Genomic DNA, 14,911 nt, shown 5'->3' with positions numbered 1-14,911 from the left:
AGGATCAGAGCATTATCAATTCTCAGCATTGCCTTTTGGCTTATCTACTGCGCCCAGAGTATTCACGAAATGCCTGGCATCAGTAATTGCTCATTGCAGGCTTCAGGGAATTCAAATTTATCCATACCTGGACGACTGCCTGTTACAAGCGGACAACAAAAACAAATTAACAAAAGATTTGAGAAAGGTTATTCACCTATTGCAAGCCCTGGGATACACAGTCAACACAAAAAAGTCAAGGCTGATACCATCCCAAAGGATAACTTTCTTGGGTGCAGAACTGGACACATCAAGCCAAATGGCATTCCTCACAGCAGAAAAGCAGAAGCAACTACCACTCTATTTCATGGCATTAACAACGCAGAACCAGCTTACAGCAAGGAAAATCCTGCAAGGCCTGGGTTACATGTCATCCTGCATAATTTTGATTCCACATGCCAGGCTACATATGAGGAAGTTGCAATGGTACCTAAGGAATTTATGGTCTCAGCACAAGCACAGCCTAGAAACCCAAATTCCAATAATTCCATGCCTGAAGCAAGAATTCCAGTGGTGGGCCCAGGCCTGTCAACTGAACAAAGGACTGCCCTTCCACAGGCCTCACCCAAGCCAGACTATCACCACGGACGCCTCAGACCTCGGTTGGGGGGCACACATGGTGAACAAGTGCATACAAGGCTTAAAGACCAGCTGAACCTACACATAAATCAAAAAGAGATGCTGGCAGTAAAGCAGGCAATTCAGACATTCAGACCGTTTCTTCAACAGGGTCATTTGCTGATAAGGACTGACAACACCACAGTTATGTGGTATATCAACAAACAGGGAGGCACACATTCATATCCTTTATGCCGGATGGCAATGGACCTCTGGAATGTGGCCCTGAACCTCAACATTCAGCTCCAGGCCATATTTGTGCCAGGAAAAGAAAATATACTAGCAGACATCTTAAGCAGAACTACCACGGATGCCCACGAATGGATGCTGCATCCAGACATCTTCAAATCCATCACAAGGAAATGGGGACTACCAGAAATAGACCTGTTCGCATCCCCACACAACCACCAGTTGGAAAAATTCTGCACAAGGACATACCACCCACTTGCTTGGAAGGTGGACTCCCTATCCTCAGTTGGGAAAACCTGACAGCATATGCATTCTCACCTCTTCCTTTGATGCACAAAGTGCTACTGAAGATCAAAGAAGATCACCTAAGGATCATCCTGATAACTCCAGACTGGCCGAGGCAACATTGGTACCCGCTACTGAGGAGTATGTCTCGGGAACACGCATGGCCTCTACCCCTAGTTCCTCTACTGCTAACACAGAACAACTTCAAAATCCTGCATCCAAACTTGAAAACACTGCAGCTAGCTGCTTGGAACATTACATAAGACAAAATAACCCAGATTTATCTCAAAGGGTTAAAGACATTATCTTGGAGGCTCGCAGACCCTCAACAAGGAAAACATATTCAGCAAAATGGAAAAGATATCTCATTTGGAGTGCCACAAAAGGAGTAGATGCATCATTGGCAAACATAGCTAACATCCTGGAATATTTAGCAGAGCTTTTCCACAATGGCCTGTCTTACTCCTCCATTAAGATTCATGCATCAGCTATTTCAGCAGAATACAACATGGATCCTCCAGTCTTTTCTCAACCTCTACTCAGGCAGTTTCTGAGAGGAATTAAAAATGTAAAGCCACCAAGGAAACCACCATTGCCTACATGGGACTTGAACTTTGTGTTAGAAAAGTTGACACTTCCCCCTTTTGAACCAGCAGCAACAGCAGAATTACAGTACTTATCTTGGAAAACTGCTTTCCTGCTTGCAATCACTTCAGCAAGAAGGGTTTCTGAATTACAGGCATTAATGGCAGTACAGCCCTTCCTTATCTTCCATCAGGATAGAGTGTCCATGAGAACTAATCCTACTTTCATGCCGCCAAAGGTGGTCTCCAGGGTATCATTAAACCAAGCAATCCACCTACCAACATTCTTCCCCAACCCACAGAACAGGGGGGAAAGACTACTGCATACCTTGGATGTGCACAGACAATTGCGCTACTACCTGGACAGAACCAAAAACAATAGAAAAACTGACCAGCTTCTGGTAGCATATGCAACAGGAATGGAAGGAAAAGCAATTTCAAAACAGACAATCTCAAAATGGATAGGAAATTGCATTAGATTTTGTTACTCTTTTCATGGAAAGGCAACTCCAGAAAACATCAGACCTCACTCCACAAGGGCTACAGCCACTACTACAGCTTTCTTACGAGGAGTGGCTACCAAAGACATTTTAGAGGCTGCTACCTGGAGCTCCGTGCATACATTTGCCAAGCATTATAATCTACCTTTATACTCCAGATCCCGAGCAGCTTTTGCCACTGCTGTTTTGCGGGGGATCTTAACTACACCATAAGCTCTTAGTGCCTCCTCCCCCAGTTTGGCTATGGTATTCTACCCATTTGTTAGGACTGCAGATGCATCCTTGAAGGACATAGTACAGTTTTGTACCTACCATAAATGTAGATGTCCGAGAGGTATGCATCTGCAGTCAGGATTACCCACCCCCCTTCCCCTCTGTGGTACTCCTGGGGTATTTGCCCATCTTGTAGCTAGCTGGGGGAATCTATTATGGTGTATTTGTTTGTATATATGTATATACAGGTTTATTTTTATTTGCTCTCTACTGTTTGGAATCATTTGCATTTATCCAAATTTAGCCTTCCTAGAGGGCGCCTGGCATCTGGGGCAAGAAACACTGAGGAAAATGGCGTCAGCTGATGCCTTTATACCCTGTTAACAGCAGCTATGACGTCGGGTGAAGTGCGACATCAGCCGAGGCCAGACCCAGACTTTGGAATCCGGCCGACCGAAGGGCTGCCTGAGGCAGGACAACCCATTTGTTAGGACTGCAGATGCATACCTCTCGGACATCTACATTTATGGTAGGTACAAAACTGTACTTTTCCCATATGATGTAATTCTATGACGTCGGGTGAAGTGCGACATCAGCCGAGGCCAGACCCAGACTTTGGAATCCGGCCGACCGAAGGGCTGCCTGAGGCAGGACAACCCATTTGTTAGGACTGCAGATGCATACCTCTCGGACATCTACATTTATGGTAGGTACAAAACTGTACTTTTCCCATATGATGGAATTCTTTAAGTGGGATTGCTCCTAAGTTTCGAATGTCCAGAAGAGATACTTTGAGCTCCTCCAGGTGGAGTTTCCCAAGCCTTCTACTGTTCACTAGTTCTGGCTGCCCTCCTAGATATCTTTTCATCAGCTTCTGTGGCCCCTGATGCTCATCCTTTGGTCCCCAAGACACTTTGCAGATTGTACAGAATGCTTGATGACTTTAATTTTTTATATAAGTGATCCTTCTGAAATATCTGTGTATTTGGACAAACCCTCCAAGCTCTTGCCGTATACCAAGTTACTTCCTTCTGATAAGGATAGTATGGCCATGGAGAAGCTAGGCAAGAAGGTTTATACTGCTGCTACCTTATCCTGCAGGGCCATTAACTACTAAACTGGTATGACAAGGTATGTTCTGACCTTCTTTTCTCAGGTTATTTCTGATCTTCCTTACTCTGAGGGGAAGGCTTCTGCCCTTTCCCTTTTGGTCTCCACTTCTCAACTTTTGCCCATCATTCTGTTAAGTGCAGTTATGATGCAGCTGATCATACCTCTCAACCACTTAAAGAAGTCTGGACAAAGCCTAAAATAATGGGGGCATAAAGGCCCAAAAATAGGAATCAATTTTAAATAGTGCTCTTATAAAATTAGAAAGTTGCTAGAATAGCAGGATTTGTGTTAGCATGCATTTTCTGAAAGACGTGAACTCAAACTCAAATGTAGGTTATTATTTAATGACATTTAGTAATTTCAATCTTTGATAATTTGCCAGAAAACGAAAAATTTTATGATAAACAGACCAAAAATATCCAGCAAGAATCTGGGCATTCTGTGAAAATCTGTACAGTTGAGTGGTATGCAGCTGATGCTTCCTCTGGGGATGCTGCATTTAGTTCTGTTAGGTCTGTTATGAGGTGTTGGTCATGGCTTCGTCTTCAGGCTGTCCCTGATGATATTAAGGTCAGATTGTTGCATGCTTATTAGGACAATAAAAATCTTTTTGGTACTGCTGCTGTTGAACTTTTCAAGTCTGTTCAGGATAAGAGCAAGGCCTTGCAGGAGTTGAAACACATTTTTGTTTCTCCTATTCCTAAGTTTCAGAGGAATTATCCTTTTAAGTCTGCTTTTTTTTCCACAGGCAGTCTTGCCCTCCTTCTAAAGGTAAAAATGGTGCTAGTTGTATGCCTCCTACTATGTCTACTCAAATTCCTACTTCCAGACACCCTCCTTTCAGGACAAGCCAGGTTCTGTTTGATAGTTTGCCTTTCTCTTGCTCAGGTCCCTTTATCCCTTCATCTTTCCCTGTCCCTTCCAAACTGGTTGAAAATCACAACAGACTTGTGGGTTCTGTTTATCCACCAGGGATATTTCATGGTTTGGAAACCCCTTACACCCTTTTTGGGCATCCCTCAGCTTCCTCAGGACCAGCTTCCTTTCTTCCCAGAGGTATTTCTTTCCCACCTGGGCCAGGGGTACAGTTTAAATGGTGCCCTGGCCTAAAGGGGAAAGAGTTTTATTCCAGAATGTTTCTAGTTTCCAGGAAGAAGGGCACCTGGAGACCAATTATGGGTCTTTCCCTGCTCAACACCTTTCTCAAGATTCCTTCTTTTTGGATGTTGTCTCTTCAAATTTTATTTCCTCCTCTTCTTTCCTAGAGCTCAAGGATGCCTACCTTCCTATCCCCATCCATCCCCTTTTCAGGATTTTTTTTACTTTTCTCTATTTCATCCAGTCAGTTTCAGTTCTTTGCTTTGCGCTTTGGTCTTTTTACTGCCCCAAGGGTATTCACCAAATGTCTCACCCCTGTCAATGCTTTTTGTAGGATGAGAAGAGTTTGTCTTTTCTTATCTGGATGATCTGCTCATTTAAGCTTCCTTCCCTGAGACTGTGCTTCAGAATGTCCAGTTTACTGTTTCTCTGTTGCAGTGTCAGGGGTTCACCATAAACTTTCAAAAATCAGCTCTGACTCCTTTTCAGGATAGCCTTTTCCTTGGTTGCGGGATCCAAGACCATTCCCATGCTGGAATCTCTGCTTGCCCCTAAGGCCCCGTGTCCTGTTGCCTCTTTCCATTCTGTCCTTCCTCTAGAGACAGTCCATGCCAGGGACTTTTTCATACTTCTCGGATTTATGGGCTTCCATCATTCCCATGCTTCCTCTGGCTGGGCTTCATATGAGAACGTTTCATGTCCATATGGATTCAACGTTGCCACCCTCCTGCACTTCCTAATCCCTTTCCTTCCTTGTCTCAAGCTCAAGTTTCAGTGGTGGCTTCATCATCTGTCTCTCATTCCAGAGCTTCCTTTCTAAGCACCAACCCCGGCTCGAGCTCTTTACAGGCTCTTCAGACAGAGGATGGGGTACTCCTTTGGCTCTCTCAAGCTTCAGGGTCTCTGGCCTCCTCATCAGAGGTCAGACCACATCAATATAAAGGAAATGAGGGCCCTACTTCTAGCTCTTCAGGCTTTTCATTCTGGACCCCTCAAAATTTTTACAAACACCACCACACTTATGTGGTATGCCAGCAAGCAAGGTGGTACAAGGTCCTGGCTTGTTTGTAGACTGGCTCTTCAGGTCTGAGATCTAGCTGTCCAGTATCAGACATTGTGCTTACCCGACCTTAGTTTCCGGTGCCTCTGTTGAGTAGAGCCACTGGAGTGATCCCTGGCATGAATTTTCCCATCCACTCATCAAGATTTCTCTTGAAGAGGGCCAGTGAGGTGCTCTGTTTGACATATATGGGAAGTCTGTTCCATACCATGGCCAGTCTCTGGGTTATGAACCTGTCCCACCAGCACATTCTGTCGATTGTGGAAAGGAGGTTGAGGTCTCTGGAGCGTGTGGTTCGGAGGGATTGGGATTTCTTTAGATGTAGCATTTCTAACAGAGCTGGGTCAGACATGGCTTTGTAAGTCAAACCGAGATCACCTCTAAATAGGTGATATGAGACAGAATAATTGTAGTTTTTTTAGTTTGTCTGTATAGGACAAGTTTTTAAGGCATAGGATCCTCTTTGTGAGGTACTTTTGCAGCCTCCTGCAGACTCTTTCATTCACAGGTTCAACACACAAGTTCATGAATGGGTGCTTCACAGAGATGTGCTCCTGGACATTGTCCACCAGTGGGAGATTCCTCAGATAGATCTTTTTGCCTCCCTTCTGAACAGACAACTTCTCTATTCTATTCTGGAGTTACAAGTCCTCTGTCTTGGAAAATAGATGTCCTGCCTTTTCCTTGGAAGAGGATGTTTATATGTGCCTCCCCTTTCTCTGCTTCCAAGAGTCTTGCACAAGATCAGGCAGAACTGTCCCAAAATCTTGCTAGTGAGTCCCTTCTGGCCAAGACAGCACTGGTTCCCCCTTCTTTCTCACTTGGCCAGAGGCAGTCACCACAAGTTACCTCACCTGGTTGATCTTCTTGCACAAGACAAAAGGGGTCTGTTATCCATCCTCACTGGTCCACTCTTCCGCTGATGCTGTGAATGAATGGCTTTGATCCCTTGCAGGAAACCCACTACCAGGAAATCATACTTGTCCATTTTTTTTTTTTTTGTCTGGCACCTTTCTCGAAACCAAGATCCCGTATCTGTGCAAGTTCCTGTGGTTCTGTCTTATTTGTGTGATCTACTCCATGCTGGGTTAGTATATTCTTCGATTAAAGCTCACTTGTCAGCAATTTCTGTTAGTCTGCCCTTGACTCCAACTTTGTTCTCTAGATTTGAGATCAAGCAATTTCTTAAAGGCATCCTTCATATTGGGCCCACCAAGAAGCCTGTTCCACCCTCATGGGACCACAGTTTTGTTCTTGAAAAATTGACTTCGGCTCCTTTTCAACCTGCTGCTTCAGCTTCCTTACAAGATTGTATTTGGAAGACTGTTCTTCTAGCCCTCACTTCAGCTAAGAGAGTATCTGAGATTCAGGCTGTCACAGCTGTTCCTCCCTTTTTAATTTTTAATAGAGACAGGGTGTCTCCTCATACTAATCCTTTTGTGCCCAAGGTGGTCAGTGAGTTGCCTCTTAATTATCTCCCATCCTTTTTTCCATCTCTGCAGTCTGCCAGTGAGCAGGTTCTTCATACCTTTGATATGCATAGACAGCTAGACATTATTTGGATAAAACTAAGGATATTTGTAAATCTGAGCAGCTTTTTGTTTCCTTTCATCCCAGGTGTTTGGGTTTGACTGTTTCTAAGCAAACCATCTCCTCCTGGATTCCTTAAGTCATTTCATTTTGTTATTCTTTTGCCTTTCCTTTTCAATAAAGGCTTACCAGAACTGTTGCTTCATTTGGTGCTTTTTTCAAGGGGCTGGATACCAGTTCCATCCTTGAAGCTGCTACTTCATCTTCTGTCCATACCGTTAAGCATTACCAGTTGGATGTTATTTCCAGAGTTAACCTGCCTTTCTGTTAGGAATACTGTAACAGTGGTATGAAAGGACATAGTACAGTTGTGTCAAATCTTAACAAAACAGTAGATTTCTCTTCACTGTTGCAGTATTCACTTCATCCCTCCTAACCCCCTGCTCTAGCTTGTTCTTGTTGCCCTCATGACTGAGGGGTTCTTCTCTCTTTTCTCCTTCTGGATGCATATGTCCTTCCTTGTCCCTAGGGACATTCTGTTTCTCCTGGAACTTTATCATTTGTGAATGTGTGAGTCTGTACATCACCTTCATGTCCTACTCATTGCGTGGGGAGCATATATGTGATGTATGGCACCTGTAAATACTAAAGCTTTTGGTATACTGAATGGACGCTGGGCTGCCCTTGGCAGGAGATCGCTTCTATAATGAATGCTAGAACACTGAAGAGAAGGATATCTATTGTTATGGTAAGATTTTACGCAAGTGTACTTTCTGGGACACTGATTTACAGTTGTTAAAAATTAATCCATTTTCATGGACTGAAATTGCAAGAGTTATAGCCATGATTTTTCAATTTTCAGTTGTTACTTTTATATCTAAAATATATATATGTACGTAGATATAGATGTGTTTGTGTATGCACATGCAAAATGAAATTGAATTCTAAATATAAAACATTCAGAAAAGCAAACCAACAGTAGTAAATATAAGAAGAAATACAAACGCTGATGAATGACTGATGTGTCCTAAAATGTGAAATTCCATGAAATGGGATTTTTCTGACAGTCAGTGTAAAATTTGGAATTTTATGGTATTTTCCTGGAAAAAAGAAAATCAGTGTCCTTGCACGTGACAGTGTCGTGAGGTTTTATCAAGGTCAAAAACTAACCACTGTTTATCATAAACAATGTACAATTAAGATCTTTCACTGTTTTTCCTGATGCTGTCTAATACTGATATTACAACTGAAACGGTTAGCTTCTGGCAATGGGAGTAGATTCCAGTGTTTGACTTGTGTTGTATTTTTACAAAAGTGTGTGTTTATTTTTTTACTTTTCTTGTCCAAATATACTCCAAGTCAGATCTTTGATTTATCTACTGTAAATGTTAGTTATTGAATTAGAATTCTTGTACCAGATATGCCATAATTTACTTGTTACTACTCAAGTATTTTAATTTCATTTTGAAACACGCTTTAAATGCATCTGATATTGATTCATTTTGGCAGCAAAAGTGTAGGGTTTCTGTCCATGTTCTGCAGATAGTGTGTGAAAGTTTTAGCCCTCAGCTTTCCAAGGAACTATCACCCCATTAAATACATCAGCAGTCATTTCATCTGGGTGATCGGCCTTGACTTTTCCAAATCTTTCTAGCTGTTCAGCATGAAAAGAGCTTGAGCTATCAATCCTTGCGGTTACATTTAGGACTGTGGTGGTGGTGCTGCGGTAGCATTGTCACCTCATAGCAAGACGTTGTCTCATTCGATTTTCAGCTAGAGCGTCTTCTGTGTGGAGGCATACATGAATGGGGCGAGCCTTCGTTGAAGGTTGTGCGTCTGGGTTGGTAACCCGGCACGTAAAAATCCACTACCAATCATTAGCGGACCGGAGTTCCGCTGTGGTGACCCCTAACTGGGATAAGCCGAAAGACACAAACCAACTTAGTTTTTAGTATTTCGTCAATTCACTTTGGGTTAGATGTAGAGCCTGGCTCTTTATAATGCAGACCATTTTTGCAAGCAAATTCCTGCAACAGATTGGTATTCATGATATTTTATTTTTCTTGAGCTGAAGCATGATGTGTTGCAGGAAAGCTAAGAGAAAAGTAAAGGCTTACCATAGAACTCTGCTGCTGTCCCAGAAGGTATTGGGAATGCAGTGGGAGGTGAAGAGGCTTCTGGAATGCAATGGAAGGTGAAGAAGCATCACTGCTAAGTTAAGTTGAACAAGACCTTGCCTTTTTGGGTTAGTTGCAACGGAGCCTAGTAATTTTCGATGCTTAGTGCCTTCACCAGTGCCCCCATCTGTTTGTTCCCTCCCATTTCTTTTGATTTTAGAATTTGTATACAGGTCACAACTCCTGTCACTTTTAACTTGCCAGCCTGATTCCCAAGAGTGTATATGGTCTTTTCCCCCACCCTTGAGCATTGCTTTGATCTAGCCTAACAGCCCCCTGCTTTCTCCTGGGATTTTTTTCCTGGGGAGTTAATTTTCAACAACTAGTCATCCCCTAAACCAATCACCAGTTATTGGATACAAGTGTTCCTTGATTCCAGAATTGTCTCAAATGGTAGAAGATTTACCCTAATAATCATGGGAGCCTTAATTGCCATGTCGGCTGTCTTCTGTTTTCCAAGGCATCAGACTACTGTCAGTATGTTCTCCAGATTCCAGCATTTAGTTTGCAGATCTGGGCCTGATATAACCCTGACTGCTCCATCAGGCCTGCCCTCCCCTTTGGCTGTCTTAGGCTGAATGCTACCCTGGCACTAGACGGATTTTGAATCTGCTGACATCTGATATGATGTACGTTTACTTCGCTAGCATCCGACTACTCTGGTGCTGAAGTCATCATCATTCTAAACCCTGGCTTTAAGCCTGATAGCAGCCTACCCATTGATTGATTCCGTGCCGTCTTATGCAGTAGTGTCAGGATTGGTGTCTGTAGTCTCATCTTAGAGACTGACATTTGGTTTCCAAACATTGGATCTGTTTGCCTGCACAGTATCAGTTCAGGTGTCAGCTTACCCAACAATTACTGTGCATTTGCCTTTTCACGATTCCTGTTGCCCTTTCACTGCACTGGCTCTGCAAGTAATGACTGTTTGTATTCCTGTTCCCTACAAAATGTAGGCTGCTTAGCAGCCCTTTTGCAGTACTTGCCCCTTCTGTTTCTGTGCTTAACCTAGTAAATCTGCTGACACTTTCTGTTAAAACAGATGCAGCCAATTCCATGCAGGCCTGTGGCCTCATCAGTGGATCCTCCTTTGTGGTTACTGTGCAAACCTTACACTCTGCTCTTCCGTGGGATGCAGATTTTTGGAGTTTAGGGAACTGACATATCCCCCTTCCTCGAATTCAAACCTGTTTATTCTCAGATGTGAATGGAGAAGAGGATGTTCATGGTTTGCCATCCTCTGCATTGAACCTGTTATTAACGGAACTGTACTGGTTGATTTAAGAATGTAACCACTGCTCAGTATTTGAGTGGCCATCACAGCAGATCTTTCAGAAGACTTGTAGGGCTCTATATCAAGTATTTTTGAGTTTGCTCTCCCCTTTCTGACACTTTTCAGGATGTTATCAAAGCAGTACAGACAAATTGTGATACAATGATACCTTTTCCTTGTAAAGTAGATTTTATTTTTTTGACACTTAGAAAGTTTTCCATGCAGTGAGACATCCCAAAGCCAGACACTGTCATTTTGGCTACTGCACTGAAGTGCAGCCCTGCTGTTCAGAACATAGCAGCTCATTCCCTCTCACAGAATAAAGAACTATAGAGAGTTTCAGCAAGTATGTGTTCCCATCCTGAACTGTTCTCATGAGGGTGTTGAACTGGACTGCCTCATGTGTATTTTCTTTCAGAGAAAGACCTAGACAGACAACCTCTGAAATGGTAGACCTGCTCTGGGTACACTGAGGGAAGGTCTAAGGCTTAGGTGGCTACTGCAAGTGTCTACATACTGAGTGACCCAAATGGCTTCATAGATGTGATGAACAGGGCAGCACCAGGCATTGTCATTACCATTCTCCTCCTGTGAATGTTAAGGCATCCTTTATGGACTCCCATTTTTAGAGGTTGCAGCTGTTAGTTTCAGATGTAAATACTTAACTGAAGGCCAAAAAAGGCCAGAAACTTTCTGCTACTGGCATCTGTTTTAGATTGCCAAGTGGCCATGTCATTGGATGCATAAAAACCTGTGAAGGCTGTGGTAATAGTAGCACAGCAGTCTCACCATCAGGCATCTGGAAACACTAGTAACTTAGTTATGAACACAGAACTTTCCATTGTCTATTGTGTGGTCCAAGTTACAAGGGTTCCTCCTGTTTGAGGAGACTTTGAGCAGTCATGACTTGCTGCCAAACCACACACAGATCAACAGATGGGTCAGAGTACAATTCTTCCTCCACTGAGGTTCTGGTTCAGTCTCACCATAATTAAGTGGCTTGGTCAAGTCTAAAAGTTTTGTTCCTTACCCCTAGCAAGTCCTCTTTATTGTTTTCCAGGTACATCTTCAATCCGTACCATTGGCAGGTTAGTAACCAGAAAGAGACCAGTTTTTGATCTCTTCAGGATAAATCGTTGCTTAACAAGGCAGACCTTTTGCAGTGCCATCACCATTAATGTGCTTTCTGTTTGGACCTTCTGGATACCTTTCTTCATATCATAATCAAGAATATGCCATTGGATGCGTGAATTATTTGAATTTCAAACTGTATACATCACTTGACAGTCCAACTCTTACCCAGCCAGGTGATGGTTTTCATTCAGACAATTACCTGTTCTGTACAACTGCACCATTGTCATTCTCACTTTCCAATAAGATGAGTGGCTGGCCGATATCCATCATGTGTCTCCTCTATAAAGCCTTTGAAAAATTATCTTTTTGCGATTCGGCCGTATTCTGAAATACTGTATTTGTAGTCAGTAGTCACTTGAATTTAGTAAACTGCTGATCACTGCCACCACATCCCTTTTTTTACACTGATCTTGTTGAGTACTTTGTTGGTTTTGAATATAAAGATTTTTTTAAAACCTTCAAAACTGTTTGCATTTCCCAACTTCTCCACACTGTGAAAGGCCTAACTGTCTGAAAGGGTCATTAATTGCCTTTCCTTGTATCTGTCCACTGTACTGCAAATTAAATATAATGATCTTAAGATGGAGTATGCTTGGAATCCCTTTCCGGGGGCCCTGTTTTTCTCTCGTATATCATAGCTTTGCAGCTGCCAGCATTAGGCTAATATCATAGCATACTTTTGATCATATATTCAGATTTCCGAATTGGCTTTCTTCCTGTAAAGTATGTTCCTCCAGACCTGCACTGTGGTAGTCATGCAAAGCCTGTACAGATGTGTGCTTTCCTACCTGTCAGTGTTCATCATTTGATGAATATTGCAGTAGCCTTAGCCATATGGGTTATATCATGCACAAGATGTAACAGCCGGGCAGCTCCCAGAGCTTAAGAGCAGCTTCAATGTGCCCAGACCATGACTGCTCAAGCAAAGTTGTAGAAATGGTTTAGGCACCAAGCCCTTTAGAGCTTTCCAGCCACCGAAGATTGCTCATGTTACAGGCTTTTGAGGATAAATATCAGCTAGCATTTCTTCATTGAAAGATAATTTTCTGTCAGGGAGAAAACCTTCCACATTTTAATTTTATGACAGAAACTTAACTTTTTTTGTAAAATATGTTGATTTAAGCAAGGACATTGTTTATTGGACTATAACTTGACATTCAAGTCACTTTAATTTGTGAAGTGTTACTTTTTCCTTTTATGGAAGTAGTTAAAAGTGTAATTTATTTTTGTTTTTCTGTTGGAAACGTTTATTAAGGTACTTTTAGAGGCTGGGGTTAAGTATATATCAAGCTTTTCATGGTGTATTTTAGCAGAAAACACTGAATGACAGTGTCAGCATTGCTAGTGTCCTTAAATTAAGAAGGGCCAAATTATAAATTATAAAATTACAATTCACAAAACTACAGTTTTTATGGCTGAGTCTATTTTACACAACAGATAGTTTTATTGATTTATTATCTAACAAATTTCACCACTTTTTGTAGGCATTTTTTGCACAAAGTGTATTGAACACACACACACTGTGATTTTATAGGTTCTATTTATTTATTTACCCATTTTAACATAGATTTTCTAAAAAGATTTCCAGGATTGATTAATGATGTATCAATGTTTTTTAATGTTTTTTAATGTTTTTTAATGTTTTTTAATGTTTTTTAATGTTTTTTAATGTTTTTTAATGTTTTTTAATGGTTCTTAATGCTTTTTAACATTTTACTGTTCCACAGAAGTGTTTTTATCATTGCATGGCTTACAATTTTTTAAAAGCATGGCTCAGTGGTTCTGTTTGCACTAGGTTACTAATTAACAATGTATTTGCCTATTAATTTATTTGCCTATCAATTAAGCTGTTAACACATTTGATCATGTGATATTATTACTTGTAGTATATAAACTTGTGTTTTTGTGAGTGCAAACTCATCTTGAAAAAGCCTGGTACTGATCCAGGCGAAAGCGCTTGATCTCGTATGTTTTTTGTCTTTTATTTTGAATAAATTTGGCAGTGAGCTACAGTTGAACTGGTTCGCCTTTCTCCTTTGCTCTGGATTTTGATATTCATTAGCAGAAAACACACATTTTATTACTTACCTCTTCCTTCAACTGTTGTTACCATTGTTACCAGGGCTTTGGGCTTCATTTTCAGCTTTAACATGGAACAACGTACAGGTTCCCCAGTTCTTCCTTTCTCCTAGCACAAAAAGAACATTTCCCAGCAGTCTTTGCCCCTTCATCAGGTTTGAAATTTCTCTCATCCAGGTTTCTCAGACCAGTCATCTTCTACCTTGGTTTGCACTGGTGTATTTCCCTTCAGCCATCATGGACCGTTTGCACTGGTGTATTTCCCTTCAGCCATGATGGACCAGGAGTTAGACATGTCCTCTGTGACTCTTGGAGTGTCCTTGGTGGGCATGGGAAAACCAGTAATGTTGGTCTCTGAGGAAGGAGTGGGGATTGACTAGCTTGTCTGAAATGCTTGTCCACTGTGGTGATTTGCCTGACAAAGGTCAGTCTGCTTCTCTGAAAATTCATGTTAAAAGGAAGCAGAAAGTTACACATTTATCTTCCCCTGACTCAGTTACTTTAGAGAGGAATGATATATTTGACTTTGTTCAGGGCTTATTCCAAGCTCTTGACTCCTCTCATTCTAGTTTCACTGTAAAGAGAAAAAGGAGTTCTTTATTTTCTGAAAATTCCCTGTTTGATGAACAGGGAAATAATTTTGAGGAAACTGCTTCTGGTTTCTGTCCTCAGATGACTGATTCAGAGTCAGAGGAAAGTGCTTCTTATGATAGGTCCTTGGAGAGTTATTTTTCTGAAACCATGTGTTGGATGAACTAATTGTGTGATTGGGAACGTAATAATATTCTAGTATCCTTGAAGAAATATGATTTGTCACAGCTGGAATTCCAAGCCACTCCTTTTTCAGATACACACCCAACATTGTAGGGTGTTTTCATTGCAACATGTAACGTACCTGCAGCTCCTCAGAAAGCAGATAGTGTGTAAATTCCTCAAGCTTACAAATTTTTTAATTTAAATCCCAGATCAGACATGGCAGTGATTTTTTTTTTTTATTTATTTATTTATTTATTTAAGTA

At 41.7% G+C, this 14,911-nt stretch overlaps 1 protein-coding gene across 4 annotated transcripts in view; it reads left to right on the top strand.

Moving 5' to 3' along the window:
* TBC1D24 (TBC1 domain family member 24) overlaps nt 1-14,911 on the top strand; it is a 526,383-nt gene that overhangs the window by 172,572 nt on the left and 338,900 nt on the right. The gene's annotated exons all lie outside the window — the stretch shown is intronic.

This window comes from Protopterus annectens, chromosome 12.part0 (assembly GCF_019279795.1).
Source record: "Protopterus annectens isolate FY-2018-M chromosome 12.part0, PAN1.0, whole genome shotgun sequence".
NCBI classification, from domain to species: domain Eukaryota; kingdom Metazoa; phylum Chordata; order Ceratodontiformes; family Protopteridae; genus Protopterus; species Protopterus annectens.
The sequence above is the reverse complement of the archived record's forward strand: the minus strand, read 5'-3'. Positions and strand labels throughout refer to the sequence as shown.